We start from the raw sequence: 6,000 nt of genomic DNA, 5'->3' as shown, positions 1-6,000 counted from the left end.
GTCCGCTGCCCATTTTTATACCATGCTGTCTGTTTTTGTTGTTGACTTGTAGGAGTTCTTTCTATATTCTGGATATTAACCCCTTATCAGACATATGACTTCCAAATATTTTCTCCCATTCCACGGTTGCCTTTTCACTCTGTTGATCATGTCCTTTTATGCACAAGAGTTTTAAATTTTGGTATAATCCAATTTATCTATGTTTTCTTTTGTTGCCTATGCAAGAGTTTTATCTTAAATATAAAAATGAATTTATATTTAAGTATATTAATATTTTAAACTTACATTTCAGTTAAAGTTTGGAGACAGTTGGATATACATGAGTATGAAGTTCATAGGAGAAGTCAGAATGAGATTTAAATTAGGGAGTTATCTGCATATGGATGGTATTTAAAGCCACAGGTTCAGATGAGATCATCCAAGAGGAAAGATACATATGAACATGTAAGTCTCCTTATGAGATAGAATGGGATATGAGCCCTATTGGAGTAAGAGTCCATAGGAAGATATCAGGAGGCTTTGGCTCAGTTAGATTTGGATAATCTAAGTTACCGATGCTTTTAATCTTCTGAGCTAGATGCCAGGTTAGGGTAGAAATTAGTCCTGGTCAAGCAACCATCCTCTCTGCTATTGTATTATTACAATAATACTACCAACAATAGCCCATGATGTCATTTAGTCCTCACAACAGCTCTATGAGATAGATATACTTATTGTCCTCACTTTACAAAGAAACTGAAGAGAAGCTAAATACTTTGTCCAGTTGCTATAGTTACTATGTGGCAAGTCCAAATTAGAACTCCAGTTGGTCTACCTCTGAGCTTGCACTCTTAATGATTAATGCTTATTATGCTAAAAAAAAAAAATGAAATCTAGCTCTTGGCCCCTACCAAGTGACCACATTCAGTCTCGTCAGGTTTCATATCAACAGAGTCATGTCTTTGGTGAAAAGTCCAAGAGAAATAGAGCAGATTATTTCACCTTCGGCTGATATGCAGTCTGTTCTTTTGGATCTTAACACTGTGCCAGGTTCTCATATACACCAAATAAAGGGGAAAAAAGTAGATGGGCATAGCATACTAGGACAATAGAATGTTGTCATGTTTTTTTTGTTTTGTTTTGTTTTTTGTCATGTTTTATTCACTTTCGTCTTCAATCTAAATCTTATGGTCCTTTGCTTTAGTCAATCTTACTTCCTCCACTGTCTTGTCATTCTGATCATCTGTACTGCAACCCCCAAATTCAACTATGTGTGTTTTATTCGTACCCCGCACTGGAGAAAATCACACAACCATGTGAATCAGTATCTCTACACTTTTACATTTCCAGTCACAGCTGGAAATGACAAGCTCAACCTGCTTGTCACTTTCTCAAACCACATGTTCCTCCAGCTCACAGAAGACCTCCCCTCCCTCACCTATAACTTAATTCAACAGCTTGGATTGAGTATGAAAAGTAAAGTAATTTGACTTATTTTGGGTTTAGATTTTGCAAGATGAGTACACAAAAGGATCAGGGTAGTGGGTGAGTGAATTGAAGGGATCACGAAATATAAACTAGAAGGAAAAGGAACCAACGGTGTCAAGGTCAGAGCTGAAGGGTTGGGAGGAAAACAAAAGTATTGGAATGAGGTGGACAGCTCCAGGGTGTGTCATAGGCTGAGAGGAACTGAAGTTCAGATAAAGGTCAAGCATCTGAGACTGAGGTATAGGATTACCCATCTGAGCACAAAAGTCATCGATCGGTGAGGCTGGGTTGCTGAGAGTTCATAGAATGTGAATAAGCAACTGGGAAGATTGTTGGTAACAGCAACCAGAAGGACACAGCATAGAGGTGCCTGGGTCGCTCAGTAAGTCAGGCATCTGCCTTCAGTTCAGGCCATGATCTCCAGACCCTGGGATTGACCCTCATTTCATTCAGCGGGGGGTGGGGGGAGGTATCCCTGCTCAGCAAGGAGCTTCTCCCTCTTCCTCTGCTCCTCGCCCCTTCTTGTGTTCTCTCTCTCTCTCTCAAATAAATAAAATCTTAAAAAAAAAAAAAAAAGGATACAGCATAAACCTTGAAGGAGGTATTTCATGAATGTGAAGGCGAAAGAGTTATAGTCTGGAACTGCAGTGGGCAACTGGGAAAATGCTGAGAGCTCACCTGGCTTTGAAGATCACAGGAAGTTGGAAGTAAATGGCCTCCATTTGAGACAGGACCAAGACGGAAGTGGCGGAGTGCTCAGGGGGCAGCCAGGTCTCTGTTAGGAGAGATGTTGAGAAAGCACCCTGGGATATATACTTGAAGGACAACAAATGTCTGTCCGCAGTGGAACACAGTAGAGGGGAAGGCAACAATGGAGGGTAAGGTGGTGGGCTTTGCAGGGACAGGGAGCACAGAGGGAAGTCAGAATTAGAGTGACAAAGAGGGTCAAATTTGCAGTGTTTGATAAAGAAGTTCTCCAGGTTCTCAAAATCAGGTTTAAGACCTTTCTGTGCCAACATAGAGGCAGTGATAGTTCAAATCCTTATAATTTTTTTTTGCAAATCTGCATAATTTTTTATAATCCATTTTATGTCCATTTTTATAATCTGTTAAAATAATCTCAGCAATAAAGTAATTTCCTTCAGAAGAGCGAGTGTGGCTTGGTAAAACCAAATCAGGGGAGATGTGACTGCTGCTCAAGCAAAAAGGAGAGATCTAAATATGCCCAGGTCGGGATGGGAGAAAATGACTGACTGGGGTTTCAGCTCCACGGAGCTCAGCCCTAGGTCGGGGCACTGGGCTAGCTGCTGAGGCCACAGACAGGAATTTATCATCTGGCTACACTGAGCCTACTACAAGCAAGAATTTTGCATTCTTCATCTTTGCTTCCCAAGACCTCACACATAGTTGACACTTAATAAAAGTTTTGATTTTTTTAACTTTATCACTATAAAAGTAATATATTAAAAAATAATATATTTTGTGAAACATTTGTGAAGTATGGAAAAACCACAAAAAAAGAACCTAAACCAGAAGTTATCCATAATCCCCCAACCAAACATACCTCTGTTAATATCTTGAAATATTTCCTTCTAGTTGTTTTTTCATGTTTTAAACATAGCTTATTCATGCGTACATTCATTATTTAGTTAATATTATTATGTGCTGTTTATTTAATGCTTGCATTATATCACAAGTATTTTATGTGATTAAAAATAATTCTTAGGAGCACATGGGTGACTCAGTTGGGAGAGCATGTGAGTCTTGATTTTGGGGTCATGAGTTCAAGCCCATATTGGGTATAGACGTTACTTAAAAAAATAAAACTTTAATAAAAATTCTTAGGGCATCCCGGTGGCTCAGCGGTTTAGCGCCACCTTCAGCCCAGGGCCTGATCCTGGAGACCTGGGATGGAGTTCCACATCAGGCTCCCTGCATGGAGCCTGCTTCTCCCTCTGCCTGTGTCTCTGCCTCTCTCGGCTCTGTCTGTCTTTCATTAATAAATAAATAAAGTCTTTAAAAAAAATAAAAACAGTATCTAAGAATTTATTTTATTTTATTTTTTTATTTACTAATTCATGAGAGGCACAGAGAGAGAGAGGCAGAGACACAGACAGAAGGAGAAGCAGCCTCCATGCAGGGACCCCGACGCCAGACTCGATCCGGGACTCTAGGATTACATCCTGGGCCGAAGGCAGACACTAAACTGCTGAGCCACCCAGGGATTCCCAGATACTGTTTTTAAAGGCTGAATAATATTCTTTCAGAAGAGCACACCATTATTTATTTAACTATTTCCACACAGCTTTTTTTTATTGTGGTAAAAAAAAACCCCACATAACATTAAATTTTGCCATCTTAACCATTTGAAAGTGTACAGTTTAGTAGTATTATGTAAGTTTACATGGTTACGCACAGATCTCTAGAACTTCTTCTTGTCAAACTGAAACCCACTAACCATACTGATTTTAAATACCCCATGTGAATGGAATCATACAGTATTTGTCCTTTTGTGATCGGATTATTTCACTTAGCATAATATCCTTGAGGTTCATCCATGTTATAGCATGCAACAAGATTTCCTTTTCTTTTTAAGGCTATGGAAGGTTGCATTGTATATGTACACCACATTTTCTTTATCCATTCGTCTATTGAAGAACATTTGAGTTGCTTCCAGCTCTTAGCTATTGTGAATAATGCTGTGATGAACATGAGTGTGCAAATAGCTCTTTGAGATTCTACTTTGAACTATTTTGTATATATACTCAGCTGTGGAACTGCTGAATCATATTGTAATCCTATTTTTAATTTTTCGAGAAACCTCATATTGTTTTCCATAGTGACTGCACCATTTCACATACCTACCTACAGTATGTAAGTATTCCAATTTCTCCATATCCATGTCAACACTTGTTTTCTGCTCTTTTTATAGTTAGCCATCCTAATGGGTGTGAGGTGGTGTCTCGTGGTTTTGGTTTGTGGTTCTCAAATGATTAGTGATGTTGAGCATCATTTCTTATGCTTGCTGGCCATTTGTATATCTCCTTTGGAGAGCTATCTATTGAGATCTTTTGCCTAATTTTAAATTAGACTATTTGTGGAGGGCCTGGATAGCTCAGTTGGTCATGTCTCTGACTCTTGATTTCAGCTCAGGTCATGTTCTCAGGGTTGCAAGACTGAGCCCTTCTTTGAACTCTGTAGGGCATGGAGCTTGCTTAAGAATTTCTCTCTCTCTCTCCTTCTCCCCCTCCTCCTTACTCCACCCCCACTCCCACTCCCACTCCCATGTGCACGTTGTCTCTCCCTTTAAAAAAAAAAAATTCTAAGCATTTTAAGGCTCTGGAAACATTTTGCCAATTGCCAATTTCTTTTCCAGAAAAAATAATCCAGTTTACACTCCCACCAGAAGAATGTGAAAGTGTATCTCATCATACTCTCATTATTGTTAAATATCATCATTTTTAAATCTTTGCTAATGTGTTAAATGGAAAATGGCATCACATTGTCACTTCAATTATTATTCTTTCAGTTGCTTGTAAGCAGAACCTTTTTTTTTTTTTTAAAGTATGCTCCAACTCAGGGCTTGAATTTATAACCCTAAGATTGCCGAGACCTGACCTGAGATCAAGAGTCGAATGTTTAGGGCAGCTGGGTGGCTCAGTCAGTTAAGCTTTCGACACCTGCTTTCAGCTCAGGTCATGATCTCATGGGTCATGAGATTGAGCCCCATGTCAGGCTCCCTGCTCAGGGGGAGTCTGTTTGAAGATTCTCTCCCTCTGTCCTTCCCCCCACTTGTGCACATGCTCTCTCTCTAAGATAAATAAATTTAAAAAACAAAAAAAAGAAAGACTTGGACACTTAACCAATTGAGCCACCCTATTTGCCAATGCTTTCTTGTTTGAAAACTAATAATTACTTTTGCCAATATAATAATGATTTTAATGTACTTATTCATTTTTAAACAAATATTTATTAAATATTGACTATGTGCCAAGCACTGTTCTAACCTCTGGGGATACAGAAGTGCTCCTCATGGAAATTCCATGAGAAAGCAGGACATTAAAAAAAAAATGAAGAGGTAAATTAGTTAGGATATTAGAGGGTAATAAGAACTATGGAGAAAAATGAACCAGAGACAGGTGAGTTTAGGACAGAGAGAACAAGATACGATTTAAAGCTGGGTGGTCAGGTAAGTGTTTATTAAGCAAAGACATAGGGTGGTCAGGTAAGTGTTTACTGGGCAAAGACATAGAGTGGGGACACATGGGTAATACCCTATAATTGATGAGCCTATATAACTCGTCATCCAAACTGGGACATTTTTAGAGTGAAAGATTGTGGGGGAGGGGCGATTCATTATCGCCCTTGGCTTATAGACAGAAACTGTGACTATCCTAGGAAAACTGGGACATGTGATCATCCTATGTATAGACTCTTGTAAAGACTTTGACTTTTTTAAAAACCTGACTGAAGTGGAATGTAACTCATATAAATAAAAGTATGTGCTGTGAGACCGTAAAGGGGGGGAAAAAG

The sequence above is a fragment of the Canis lupus genome, chromosome 11 (assembly GCF_003254725.2).
Source record: "Canis lupus dingo isolate Sandy chromosome 11, ASM325472v2, whole genome shotgun sequence".
Taxonomy (NCBI): domain Eukaryota; kingdom Metazoa; phylum Chordata; class Mammalia; order Carnivora; family Canidae; genus Canis; species Canis lupus.
The sequence above is the reverse complement of the archived record's forward strand: the minus strand, read 5'-3'. Positions refer to the sequence as shown.